At 38.0% G+C, this 15,009-nt stretch overlaps 1 protein-coding gene across 1 annotated transcript in view; it reads left to right on the forward strand.

Moving 5' to 3' along the window:
• Positions 1-15,009, forward strand: part of LOC149220093 (short-chain dehydrogenase/reductase 2b-like) — a 57,986-nt gene that overhangs the window by 864 nt on the left and 42,113 nt on the right. The window lies entirely within an intron of this gene.

Consider the following 15,009-nt stretch of genomic DNA (forward strand, 5'->3'; position numbering starts at 1 on the left):
TTCACTCCAAATCATTTACGGTTTGGTTTACCTTTCCAGCGAGAGTCATTTACTGAGTACTTAGCCGATTGAAATTCTATGTTGTATATATGATTGAAATTCTATATTGTATATAAATGTTTTTTCTTTCTTTATTTCTTTTCTTTTTCCTACATGAAATTGGTCTTTTTTTCTTCTTTTTTTCCCTCATATCAGGCTAGCTCACAATTATACTCACAGAATGCTTAGACTTGAAGCCATTACAACAATGCTCGTATCGGGCCAGCCCATAATTATACTCACAAAATGGTTAGATCAGTGTTTTAAAACTAGGCTGGTCTGAATCAGATTCACCCTGGTAGACCCAGCCAGACCCTTGCCCGCGTCAGCTAGGTTAAAAACCAGTTCGGCAGCTGGTCCATTACCGAACTGGCCAAGTCGGACACCGATTCGGCCGGTTTAGTCGAGCCCTTCTTAAACCGGCCGAGCTAGTATGCCGGAAAAAATGCGGCAACTTGGACTTCAAACTCAATTTTTTTTGTTGTTGTTTTTTCTTTTCTTAATGCCTCTACCCCTCTCCCAAGCCTATAAAAGTGACCCAAATCCTTCACATTTACTCACAACTATCTCATTGCATTTGTGTGAACATTTGTGGGGAGTTTGTGGAGAGTTGGAGTTGGATTTTGGAGCAATAGTGAGGATGAGCGATGGGTTTTTCCGTTTGACTCTGATTCAGAGTCTGAGCCAGATAATCTTGCATTGTTTAGTAGTATGACTAGTGATATTTTGTTGTAGAGGCCATTTAGAGCCTCCTTGGTTATCTGTTTTTGTTTTGATCTCTATATATTACATGTATTGCACAGTGCACTGGGTGTCATTTTGATATAATAGATATTTTCATGAGCATACTTTGATCATATGTTGTCTTCTCTCTATATTCTAATGCTTTGAGTTTGGAAACATGAATGAAAATCTTTAAAAATATGTTTTTTTCATTAAAAAAATAAATTATTTAATATATTTTTTACAAGGACCGAGTCATTGAAATCAACTAGGCTGAGTCGATACCGAGTTGGAGTCAGAGTCGACCCTCGACCGGTTCTGAATCTAAATCGGAGGTTTAAAGCTATAGGTTAGAGTTGAAGCCATTACAACAATGCTCATATCAGGCCAGACCACAATTATACTTATAGAATAGTTAGACTTGAAGTCATTACCATAATTATACTAACAAAATGCTTAGACTTAAAGCCATTACAATAATATTATTCAAGATGTCAAAATTCAACATATAATTAGCTGAATTTGAACCTGGGTGGTAGGATAACAGTAATTCAACTTAGACTTTTCATTCTTTCTGTCTTGTACTATTGAGTAATTTGTGTCCATCCTTTTGATGGCGACTTCAAGAACCAGGAACCCAATGCTTTTAGGCTAGTTTCTGCTATTAGACAGATTTTGATCTAGCAGCAAATGAGATGGAAACTAGATATTTCATATGGAGGGTTTATTATACAGTAGCATTTCACGCTGTTTTTTTTAAATAAGAAGCATCTTTCGTAACTGGAGGACTTGATTTGAGGAGAACCCCCTAATATACTCGGTTAAAATGCAGGATAGAGGATAACCATGAGCATAATCGCTGCTCTGTGGGGGTAACCATGAGACAATCTCTGCTCTGTGAGAGTAACCATGGGGAATGTGAAGGTCAGGAGAAATTACTACTTTGTTAGATTCGGAAAAATGATAAAACAACAATTATGAGATGATACAAGCATTCTCGTTGAGAGCTAAGCCAAGATTTCCAGCTTCCTATGCCAAATGAATTTAGCAATTTGTTTTTCATTTGATTGAAAGATTATGTTTTCACCTTCCATAACCTACGTGTGAAGGTGATTGTTGTTTGCAAATTTAATCATTGTATGTTATAATATAAAATTCCTACGGCAATTCAACTACTTGTGTTGCCTTTGCTAAACATGGCTTAATTTTTAGGCAATTTTACTAACTCTTAACAGTTTTTTTGTTGAAGTTGTAATGTTTTCCTTTGTAATCCTTGTTTTGAGTTTTTGAAGTTAGCTCTGGAAGTTAAATGATTTTGTTTTTAGAAGAACAATATATACATTAGTGTTTAAATCAATTTTGATATACTGCCATTTTGAAAACAGTTTTCCTTTACATTTAGTTATCTCCTATGTTTTCGCTGTTGATTTCACTATCATATAAAATAAGTTCTAAGACTTAAAATGTCGAATTATGTTTTTTGAATCTTCAACTCCATACTTCTGCAGTTTTACAGTTATTTTCAGCCCCTCTGTATCCGGCATGCAAAATATCACTAATTTTACAAAGACAGAAATAATGACCTAAGCAATATTGTTGTTAAACATTTTTATCAACCAATGAATTATGAACGAAAGATCCAAACCTAACAATTTATATAAAAAAATCAGTCAATATATTCCTACATACAGACTGAAATGATCTTTTATGCCAGTCAAATGTAGGACAACACTGAGCAAATGCAATAGTTGCATACTATATGTTGGATGCCAATTTTTAGCTGCAGCTGAGTCCAAATTATGAATCATGTCGTTGGGGATTTTCAAGTAAATCTGATATATAAATGTGCTGAGAATAGAACTACATGCACTACTGGACTACCACCTAACTGACTAACTCTTATTAGTCCCTGCTGCAGGCTAGGCAGGGACTATAGTAATCAATATGATGCTTACTAACATTAATTGACCTGTTTAAGATTTTCAATAACCAAAGTTTTAAGACTCCCGACATATTTTTCATAGCGATTTTTTTTTTCGCCATCTTATTTGGCTTCTTCCCGAGGCAGGGAGGCCAAAACCATATGTTATTTTCATGTTTCTTTGATATGTTTCCTTGGCATTTTCAATTGTGAAACTAATGCTGGCATTAACTCATCTAACTCATTTCAATTAAATGTTTGGGTTATTTAGATATGTTAGTGATATATATGTTAGGGACACGCACACTGCATGCAACCAGACCATATACCACATGGAAACTGCATGTACTGCCCTCATGTCTGGTCATTGTCCTTCATTGGCACCTCATACTTCTTTTGTTGGCTGGCTGGCTTTTGCTGTTGCTGGCTTTTGTTGTGGGAAATTCGTAGAGACTGGCTATGATGTGGGATATAAGCAGAGACCGGCAATGGAAGATGGGCGAGAAATTGAGAGAAATTGAAAGGTTTACTTCTTTTGCTGGCTTTTATACTTCTTTTGTTGGCTAGCTGGCTTTTGCTGTGGAATATTCGCAGAGACCGGTAGCGGAAGATGGGCGAGAAATTGAGAGAAATTGAAAGGTTTACTTCTTTTGCTGGCTTTTATTGTTGCTGGGGAATAACACAACTATTTTCCTTTGGATATTTCAAGTCTCTGCTTGTGCGGTGCATGAATAGTGATACGCCTATGTTTGGGTGGGAATTTTTACCCTCCTAGCTTCCACCTATGCGAGGCAGGGAAACGTGCAAGACAGGGAAACATATATGGGAAAGCGGCTATGCGAGAATGATAATGGACCAAAACCAATTAAGGCACAAGAAGGATTTTCCGTTTACCTTCACATTCATCTAAGGTTCTGAGGGCTTCGCCGCATGCCCTGCTCTTTGGTTCCGAGGCTCTGCCCTTGTTTCGGTAAGTATAAAGGTAGGTGTGCTTCCCTTATTTTTGGAATGTGCCTACCTTTTGTTTGATTACGGAGGCTGCATCCATACATTCTCAATGCAGACATACACCATAAGAAAATGTTAGAATTGCATTTAACTCACTGGCATTATAAAATAGTGCCTGAGACTACATGAATGTAAGCAATCTAATCTTTTATTCTTAGAACAATAGCTCCAAAGATTATTTTGGTGACATTATCCTAAGCTCTACAATGCAATGCAACGTCGTTACAATGGATTGGCGACACTACAGTTAGGTTTTGGAGTTTACCTGAGCGTCCTTACAATGGATTTGCGATACTACAGTCCGGTTTTGGAGTTTACCTGAGCGGTTGAAGCCCTTACAATGGAATTGTGACGCACAGTCGGGTTTTGGAGTTTACCCATTTTCTCAATAGCCAGCGCACAAAGGTTTTGCACTTCGTTGCCAGAGGAAAGCCTACTGACAATGCCATAAGCCATCATTGAAGATACCCCATTTATAGGTCCCACCTTGTCTTCAAGTTTTCTTGCTGCCCTGAGCACAATGTCAGTAAAGATAGGTCCCAAAGACTTATGCCCAAGCCTCATTACCCTTCTCTTAAAAGCATCGGTTGGGACCTTGCTTTCACCCTTTACTTACTGCCTCTTCACCCAACGAAGTCTAGCATAATGTAGGCACTATTGCCGTGAACCTTCACCCCTGCCTTCCATTTCTAAAAGCGAGCAAGCAGTTGCTCAGCCTAAAAGCCATTGATCCCATCAAGCTGTAGCAGCAAGCCCAGACCATCAATTTGAGTAATCGTAGCTTTTTTATCCTCCCTATTTGCCTGTGTGAAACATCTTCAAAATGGGAAAATGTTGGGGCTGTGAGAAGGGTAATGAAGAATCAGTTGGAATTCTGAAAGCCAGTGGGGATAGAGGGGTGAAAGCCAGTTCATGGGGAAATAGATTGTATGGCCAGCACTATCAGCAAAAGGTCATAGTGGTACCCAGCAGTATCCTCAAGCAAGTGTGATTACCAGGCTTGTGAAAGTTGTTAGGCGATCCAACTGCACCATCAATCAAGGTAAAAGTTGTAGCTTTTGTGAAGGCAGGTGGGTTGTACAAATAACAATTAAGGCGAATAAGCAGGGTGTAGCGGCACGTGAGCCTTAGTGGCTAGGTTCGAGATAGCTATTACGCTCCACGACAACAGTAGCACCTTCTCTCGTATCCCACGTCTCGATTCGAGGTTGAGACAAGTCCTAGAGTGTGGAGAGGCGATACGTGGGCTACATGCAAGCCTTGCATTCCCACGTCCAAGTTTCCTTTTCGATATTTAATTTAATTTAATTTATATCTATTTTTTTTAATAATTTTTCTATATCAATGGCTCTGCAAATTTAATACCATGCTAGCTAGTTGAGTGGCAGAATCACTCACTTTATTGCTTATGTGTTTTATACTATGAGACCACCCACAACTAGGCATACTAACAAATCACCTTCATGAAAGTATTAGGATTTTCTATACTACGAATGAGAATAGCTATTCTGAGCGCTTTTCTTTTCTTTTTAGCTGGCCGGGGTATCTACTGAATCGCATAGAGGATCCAAACCATTATATTAGATCTACTATATTACCAAACAGTATCAACGCTTGTAGAACAACAACGCCCTTTTGTTGTTGCTTTTTGTGCAAAGATGATCTGGAAAAGTCCTTAGACGAAAAGAAAATTGCGTGCGGCTCTACAACTATACAAGCTGGTCTTTCTTTTATCTGCCGCTTGCTGTTCCTCCCACTCCTCCCCCTTAAGGCAGGGACTAGTTGCTGTGCAACCCTCCTTGTTAAGTATATATTTTGAACGACAAGCTAATAGTGAGAGTCTTATATCCATGAAAATAAACATAAACTCTGAAGACATTAAGTTTGTTAAAGTTGATCTTGGGTCAGTGTCCTCTTTTCAATAACGTCTTTTAGTGCTATTCAAAGAAAAATTCTTTATTCATTACAATTTTGTTGGAGTAATTGTTATACTCATCTCATTGGGAATTGATAACGAGACCAATTGTGACATTTGTATCCACCTTGAGAATATGGCATTAATTACCCATTCAAAATAATGGTAAAAGTTTATAAATTTATTATGACGGGGTTTTGGTGTTATTGAAAACTTCAACATGACAGCCTAGGGCCTTGGCCCAAATTCGATTACCCAAGTTGCGTGTTAGAATAATTGTCACATTTTTTTCTAACAAAAAACCTCAACAAACTCTATATTTAAATGTGTATAGCCGAATATAGATAGAGCTAAGGGGAGAGAGATCATGGGACTTTTTGTCTTTTTGATCTCTAGCCATTATTTATGGATTACTGGGTCACCATTCAATTCTCTGGTGGGCGTCAATGGAATTAACTGAGATCTCTTTTCTAAATTACAAATCAATAATGCAACAACAAGAGGAACGAACTTCGACTGGGATCTGCTGGAGAAGCACTAGATGGATTTTAGAAAGATAATTGTATCAGAGGATCTATTTTGTACCTAGTGCATAGATCCAGATTCAGTAGGAATTCACCAGATGTCAAATGATGCTTTACGGCCCATTACAATTTATGGTAAACATCTATTGCAGTTGGGGGAATCTCAGGAGTTGTTGATTCTAAATGGTCTCCCTTGTTTCCCAGACTCTCGCTTTTTCACATGCCAACCATATGGCGGGCGTGCGAGTGTAGTTGATTATGTACTCACTAACCATAACTTGCTCCCTTTTATTCATCATAACTTGCTCCCTTTTATTTGTCATAACTTGCTCCCTTTTATTCGTCATTTCTCAGTCTCCCCCATCCCCCTTGCTGATCATGCACTTCTTTCCTTCTCTCTTTGGTTTGACCCTCCCCTTGCACCCCATCCCTCCCCTTGAGGCCCACCCCAAACTACCTTCCGATTTGACGAAGGAGACCCTAACTTTTTCTCCTCTACCCTACGCAAGATGCTCCCATAAAAAACCTTGCTTCATTCTACTTCCACTAAATATACTTGTCTTTCCGCTGCCATTTGGGAAGCAACACTCAAATCCTTCCCCCACTACACTCGTTCCACTTCCATCTCCCCTAAAGTTGGATCTTGCCCCATGAACAAATGGTACGATGATGAATGCAAGACTCTACATCGAGAACTTTGATATGATTTCACCCACTCTCAACCCTTCAACTCTGACCTCAAAGCTTCTTATCGTCGTCTCCTTCGTCACAAGAAACGACTCTGTCTCCCATAGAAGACGAGAACTTTCTGCTCTCCTTGCTCACTCCTCTAAGCAATTCTGGCGTACCATCCTTCCTTGACACTCCCCTCTTCCACCTGACCTCGACCCTACATCCATGTTCTCTCACACTTCCAACCATTATGATATTTCCCGGCAGGCCCAAGTTCATGTTACCTCCCCACCTTCTTCTTGTTATCTATTCTCAGACAGATATTAGAGAGGCCATTTGGGTGATGAACAGCAGCAAAGCAGCCGATGAGGAAGGCTACCATTTGATTATTTCTGAAATATCAGCAAAACCATCTTTATTGCATGGTTGGCCAGTTCTGGTTTTAGTATGTGGATCTCTATTTCCTATATATTTACAGCAGAAATTGAAATTGGCTTCAGAGTGAGAGTTTAGATTTTGAAATCTTAAGAACAATATTTTTCAAGGTATCAAAGCTTAACATATTATTAAGCAAGTTCAATATGTTATTAGCCAAAATTTGAATCTAGGTAAATAAAATAACAATCATTCCACTTAACCACTCCCTATAACTCCAATTAACCTGTTTCTCTCTTTCTGTATTTGTACTTTCTGTACTGTACTATTGAGTAATTTGTGTCCATCCTTTTGATCCGGATTTCCAGAATCAGGAACCTAATGCTTTTAGTCTACTTTTGCTTTTAGACAGCTTTTGATCCAGCAGCTATCAAATGAGATGTCCCACTAGAATTTTCATATGGAGGGTTTATTATATAGTAGCATTTCAGGGTGATTTTTTAAAATCAGAAGCATCTTCGTACCTGGAGGACATGATTTGAGGAGAACCCTCTAATATATTTAGTTAAAATGCATGATACAGGATAACCATGAGACATAGTCGTTGATCTGTGACGGTAACCACCATGGAGGATGTGTGAGACATACTCATTTATCTGTGACGACAACCACCATGGGGAATGCGAATGTCAGAAGAAATTACTACCCTGTTGGAATCGCAAAAATGATACAAAAACAATTATGAGATAAGACCAGCACTCTCATTGAGAACTAAGCCAAGATTTCCAGCTTCCTATGCCAGATGAATTTAGCAATGTGCTTTTCATTTAATTGCAAGATTATGTTTTCAACTTCAATAACCTGTGAATGACATCGTTGGTTGCAAATTTAATCATTTTATACTATTACGCGTATTCCAAAATTATTAAAATAATTGATTGAATAGATTTACAGATAGCATATTATATTGAAAGAAAATAACTCTGTTAAATGTCACTCTGTATTTATTGTTATGAAGTCATGCATGACATGCTTGGGACAAGTCGATTGGGTATTTTTGTTATAATTTTTCTTGATGAGATGTTTCAGAATATGAAATTTGGAGGGCATGAAAGAGGAAATATTTAGGTATTTATGGTGGATATTTCTGCACCAGATTTGTAAAATTGGATATTTATTGTGCAAAATTATGTTTGAGCAGAAACCAAAATAAATAAATCTTGGGAGAAATAGACTCGATGAAGGAAGAAGTAAAAGGTTGACCTAGTGAAGGCAGAAAAAACTAGCAGACCTGCTTAAGGAAGTAGTAAATAGATTTAGTGAAAGACAAAGTAACTAATAGACATTGTAAAGAAGCAAGAAAATTTAGTGAAGTAGGTTGGTTCCTACATATTTGCAGTAGTGGAGATTGGTGTCTGCTACAAATGGTGTAGCTGTGGTGATTGGTGTTTCTTGTAAGTTGGTGCCTACAAAATCTTTCATATAAAAAAAAAATTGCATTTTCTCTCATAAAAATTTCCAAATATATCTTATATTATTTGTTTAATTTATAAAATCTATATATTTTATTATATTCTAATATTTAAATAATTAAAAATGTTCATTCTACCGATTCACCCCATCTCAATATAATTGGGAATCCGACGAGAAGAGAAAGTGGCAAAAACCGTGTTGAAGAAATCAAACAATAACTATTATGCCTAATGTGACAAAGAATGGACATTGAATTTTGATTATAATAACTATAATGTGATCAATGCATCATTTCTTAAGAATTTCCAAAATATATTCACGGCTAGGGGATGCTCCGTAATGGGCTGATGTGTGTTAGGTATCAGAAAAAAAAAAGGCATTCTGTAGAAACATCGATGGTAATATTCGCATTACCGTCATCTCAAAGGCTTTCGAGTGTGGCCTTGGGGTTCGAACTGATGACCAGGAGTCTTTCATTGACCAAGTTATGATCTTCTATTCCATATACCGTGTTGCCTGTGTCCTATGTGCAACCACTCAGGGTAACGGGTTCGAGGACTCGAGTCGTCCCTGTCGGTCTCCTAGATAGAGCACTGGCCACCACATTGTGCTTGCCCCGCACATACTTAATATCAAAGTCGTAGGTCTGCACCTTGCTAACCCATTTCTACTACCTGTCATTGAGGCCCTGCTGCCACATGAAATGTTGAAGACTATTGTGACCAGTCTTCACTCGGAATCGGTTGCCCACCAAGTACTGGCAGAACTTGGCCAATGCATGCATGATGGCCAGCATCTCCTTGTCATATATAGAATATGACAGCTCATGCAGTAGGAGCTTCCGACTCTCAAAAGATATGGGGTGCCCATCTCATGATAATACGGCTCCAACTCCTACCCTTGATGCATCACACTCCACCGTGAATGGCTGGGAAAAACCCGGGAGTGCCAAAACAGGGCAACTTCTCATCACCTCCTTGAGGCGATCAAAAGCGGCCTGTGCTCCCTCAATCCATGCGAAGGCCTCTTTCTTGGTCAAGTCAGTCAAGGGTGCTACCAGCTATGAGAACCCCTTGAAAAACTTCCTATAGTAAGTGCAAATGCCCAAGAAGCCTCTCAGCGTAGTCATGTCTCGGGGTACATGCAACAACAACAACAACATTCTGTAGAAACGTCCATGGTAATATTCGCATTACCGTCATCTCAAAGGCTTTCGAGTGTAGCCTTGGGCTTCGAATTGATGACCAGGAGTCTTTCATTGACCAAGTTATGATCTTCTATTCCATATACCGTGTTGCCTGTGTCCTATGTGCAACCACTCAGGGTAACGGGTTCGAGGACTGTGGTAAGATTTAATGACCTCCTAAAGACTAGGAACAAACTCCTTCTCAAACCATTCATCACACGTAAGAGTAGGGGTTATATTCTCCAACACTCCCTCTTAATGACTACTTGTCTTAATTTTGATTAGTAAAGTCTAGCAATGATCCAACCTAGCATTTTCAAACATTATCAAAATGTTGACATGCATATAAAGGAACAACCATCCAATGGAATGTAAAGGTAAATATTTGTTGCAACCATCAGTGTACTAGGATGTCCTTCATGTAGATGTTTCATTTAACCATCGTACCTTCATACATGTAGATGTACATTTAACTCCCTCTACATCTCCATCATCATCATCTTGGGTTTTCTTGGCTCAGTCGTAACCATCCTCTTTCTTTTGTCGACTTACCCTCATCCATACCCTAGGTTTTATTGGCTTATCCTCAACCATGCTCTCAATGCTCTTGCATCACACTCCCAAGGAACTACATCCTCGTGTGGTTTCTACTTACCATAAACAACACATCAAGTGGTTTCAGCTTACCACAAACATACACTTACAAAGTGGTTTTCAAATTACCATTAACTAATGGGTTACACATGCTTCATTAGGTTTACATCACAATTGACTTAGGTACATTCAATGGAAAGCTCCATTCATGGAGATACTAGGACCACTACGTCAAGCCAAACATGAAACTATAGACTTTCTACAATGTGTGATTCACATTAAAATATGAACATGGGTTTGTTATTATTCAAGACACCACACAATCTTGTCCACCAATGTTTAATCTCTGCTACTACCACGACCATTATTCTTTGCTTCCATAGTGGTTCTAAATGCATGGTCTTTGATGTCTATGCGATAAGTATTGCCCATTAATTTACTTGGACAAAGATCCAACGTATCTTTTTTTGTAGCGAGGACCTTTTTGTCCTCCTTGCTGCAAATTTTTCATTTATCTCCAAAAATCCAGCCTACAACCAATCTTGGTTTTCTCAAGTGAGAACAATGGAACCAACTTCCATCCCAAAAAGTGTCCATGCTCCTCCCTTCATCTGAAGAATTGTCATCACGTACTAATTGGAAAACATATGTACCACTGATACCTCAAATTGGCCAAAAACCTATTGCACTGCAAGGCCTACCATTAATTTGACCATGAAGACTATTTGATTTACCATCATATGGACCTACTTCCATCTACCAAGATACATGGGTACCATCTGTTGTATTCGTTAGTTCTCCAGGGAAGTATTATATATACAAGATAAATTCATCTCAACCTTATATTTTCTATGCACATGCCAATCGAAGACTTGAGTGCACTACTCAACAAATAGTACATGGGGTAAACCATGTAGCTAGAACTCCCTTCCAACTACAACACTTCTTACTATGCAGACTAGGAAATGACATTTACATCAGAAAATATTGCAGCGTTAATACATAGTAACATACATCATCAAGAGTTAATAACACGACATATATGATTGGAATGTCATCTTCCTCCATAATTATTCATATACTAGGCCTCTTCATTTAGAAAATTTGCATCTTTGTTCAATTTTCATCTTGGATACCAATACTTTGCATGTCATTTGTTAGAGTAGCTAATTCTAACAAATAACTATACCTATATTGAGTAGCTCTAGCCTCTAAGGGATAGCTCCGTTGGTCAAGTTCATGTTGCTAAGTACCTTTCCAATTGGGAGGTCACGGGGTCAAATCTTGTCGACACCCTTGGGGTTAGGCCTGGGATATTGGCTGGCGGGTAGATCCCTTTAGGTGGATCTTCCCGAATTATTGCCCATGAACTACCCTTTCAAGTGGATCTTCCCAGATTATTGCCCGTGAATGTAGTGGTCACTCAGTGACCGTGAACCACAATTGAAAAAACTATACCTATATTGAAATACCTAGACTCAATATACTCATCTAAAATTTTAAAGACAAAACTAATAAGTTTTCACCATCTTGCACACATTAAACACTTTCTCGATAGTAAAAATACCTACACACATTAAGCACTTTCTCAATAGTAAAAATACTGCTTGTGTCAATCCACTTTAGCTTTGGTCATTTCATCAGGAACTTTGTTAGCAATTGTTGGCAATGATTGTGTACACCTTCACATATATAGCTCTTCTTTCAATAAAAAAAAAAAAAATAGCTTCTCACACTAACTACAAGAAAAACCTTTCATGGCAATGATGATTCCTTCAACTACAAGCACGATTTGGCAATTTACCCCTCAAAAATATGGTTGATCATCATCTCCTTCATGTAGATATAATGTGCACAATATGACAACTCTCTCTTCCATGTCATTGAGCCGAGAGACTCATTCTACAACCAAGTGTGATGTGTAAAGCTGTCCGTTTGTCATTAAAGTTGAAATTTTGCTCATATCCACCAAAATAAAAAAAAAAAAATTAAAAAATCTGAAAGTAAAAAAAAAATTAAATAACTATATAAAACATTTAAATAATATCGACTAATAAAAAGTTTTACAGGTGAAGAAATTAAATCCCTCTAAGCTCATCTTATATCCATATTTAAAATGAATCTATGCTAGTTATGTTTCAATCCCTTCCAATAACAATAATACCACTGCCCTGCACCATACAAAGCTTAATACCAAATTGGCATAAGGTTTGAAACTCCTTTGTTGTTGTCTACGAAACAACCTTCTCCTACACCGCCAGTGGTTTCTAGATCATTCTAGATCTCCATCTGAATCACACACATGATTCTAGATCCTTCTTCTGCCTCTATAAATTTGTAATTTTTTTGGCGAAGGAAAGTAAGCCAAGGCCCAACCCTGTTATGTAATACAAAGTCATTTATGTTCTCCAGTGATTGTTTTATCTATTCCATTGTTTCTGACTAAGTAATCTTGTTGTTTCTCCATTTGTCTGTCTCTGTGAATTATTCTCTGCTATTTCCATCTAAGTCTCTGAGTATTGCTCTGGTCTAACAACTGGTATCAGAGCTAGGTTCAAATATCCACGGTGCAAGCCACTTAGTGCCATCGCCTTGCTCTAGCAGCGTTCGTTAAAACGTTGGTTGTTATTCCTGGAGCTGTTGAAGGATCTGTCTAGGAAATTGCTGAGGAACGATGGAACTAAAAGACAGTTGCTGTAAGTAAAAACAAGGTTGTGGACCTATGTTTAAACATGTTTCTGGAGTTTGAAAAGTGGAGATTGGAGTTGAAACATGGTGTTCGTAAGTTTTTTTTTACATCAAGCTTGCACGTATACGTCAAGTTTTTTTCTCAAACCAACATATGTATGTGTGAAATGTGAAAAGGTTAAAACATTATATATGTTTTTATATTTGTTATGAAGCATATATAATTATATGTTGGAATTTTGAAAAGTATATTTTAAAAAGGAGTAGGGATTTTGAAAAGGGTTTTTTAAAAGGAGGCAGGTCATTATTACTAAATTTTAAAGAGTAATAATTAAAGTTTTATTTTTAAGTGGAGTTTTTTGTGTTTTGGGGCGTGAATTTGATTGAAAATGGAGACAATAGTTACAGATATGGAGAAGTTGAGCAGGGCTAATTTTACCCTATGGAAATCACATATGGAGGATATACTGATTTTAAAGGATCAGTATTTACCGATTGAGAGCACAACAAAGAAACCCTCATCGATGACAAATGAAGAGTGGAATAAGTTAGATAGAAAAGTGATTGCAACAATCCACCAATATTTAGCAAAGACTGTTTATTTCAATGTGTCCGAAGAAAAGACGGCTGAAGGATTATGGAAGAAGCTCCATAATCTATATGAGAAGAACATAGCATTAAACAAAGTGTTCTTGATGAAGAAGCTTTATAATCTCAAAATGAAGAAGGGTGCTTCAGTTGCTGAGCACTTGAATGCATTTAATATTATTACTAATCAACTTGCCTCTATTAAAATCATTTTAGATGATGAAATTAGAGCTATTTTTCTAATGTGTTCTATGCCAGACAGCTGGGAAAATTTAATTGTAGCTATGAGCACTTCAACAACTACAGGACCCTGAAGTTTGATGATGTCAGTAGCAGCTTAATGAATGAGGAGCTGCGATGCAAGTCAATTGCGGAAAACCAGGGAGGAGAGGCTCTAGCTCTAGCTGATCGTGGTAGGAGAATGGATCGACGCCTGCAAGGTCGATCAAAATCAAGGAGAGGAAGGATCATCTGCTTTCATTGTGGCAAACCCAGGCACATGAAGAAAGAATGTCGATTCTGGAAGAAATGACAAAAGGATCAGAGATCATCTAGTACAAATCACAAGTCATCCAACACAAATGAAGGTGAGACTACTGCTGTAGCCACAGATGGTGATGTGTTGTTTACTGTTTCAGTAGAGGATGCATGTGTATATACATCTAGCAGTAGCTTTGATTGGATCCTTGACTCTGGGGCATCTCACCATGTAACCCCATGCAAAGATAGTTTTGTTTCATATAATCCTGGTGATTATGGTAGAGTGCATTGGGGGATTAATCATTTTTGCAGTATTGTTGGAGTGGGAGATGTCCAGATCAAGATGAAAGATGGACAAGGTATATTGTTGAAACAGGTCAGGCATGTACCAAAAATGCACATGAGTTTAATCTCTATGGGATGACTGGATGATGAAGGCTATTTGACAAGCTTTGGAAAAGGAGGCTGGAAAATTAGCAAATTGGTCGTGGCCAAAGGACCCAAGACAGGAACATTATACACATTGAAGACACTGATAGGAAAATCAGATTTGGTTGCTGTCACAAAAGAAGGAAATTCAGTAGATCTGTGGCATTAGCGTTTGGGTCACATGAGTGAGAAGGGCTAAAAATCCCTTGTTGGTAAAAATTTATTTCCAGGTTTGAAATCCTACAATATTGATCTTTGTGAGCATTGTATATATGGTAGACAAAGAAGGGTTTCATTCCTTAGAGGTGGCCATGACAGAAAGAAAAATGTGTTAGAATTGGTACACTCGGATGTGTTTGGGCCTGTTAACATCAAATCATTAGGAGGAGCATCA

Source organism: Pinus tabuliformis, chromosome Q (assembly GCF_031772625.1).
Source record: "Pinus tabuliformis cultivar Carrire ecotype Pingquan chromosome Q, CPIR1, whole genome shotgun sequence".
NCBI classification, from domain to species: Eukaryota; Viridiplantae; Streptophyta; class Pinopsida; order Pinales; family Pinaceae; genus Pinus; species Pinus tabuliformis.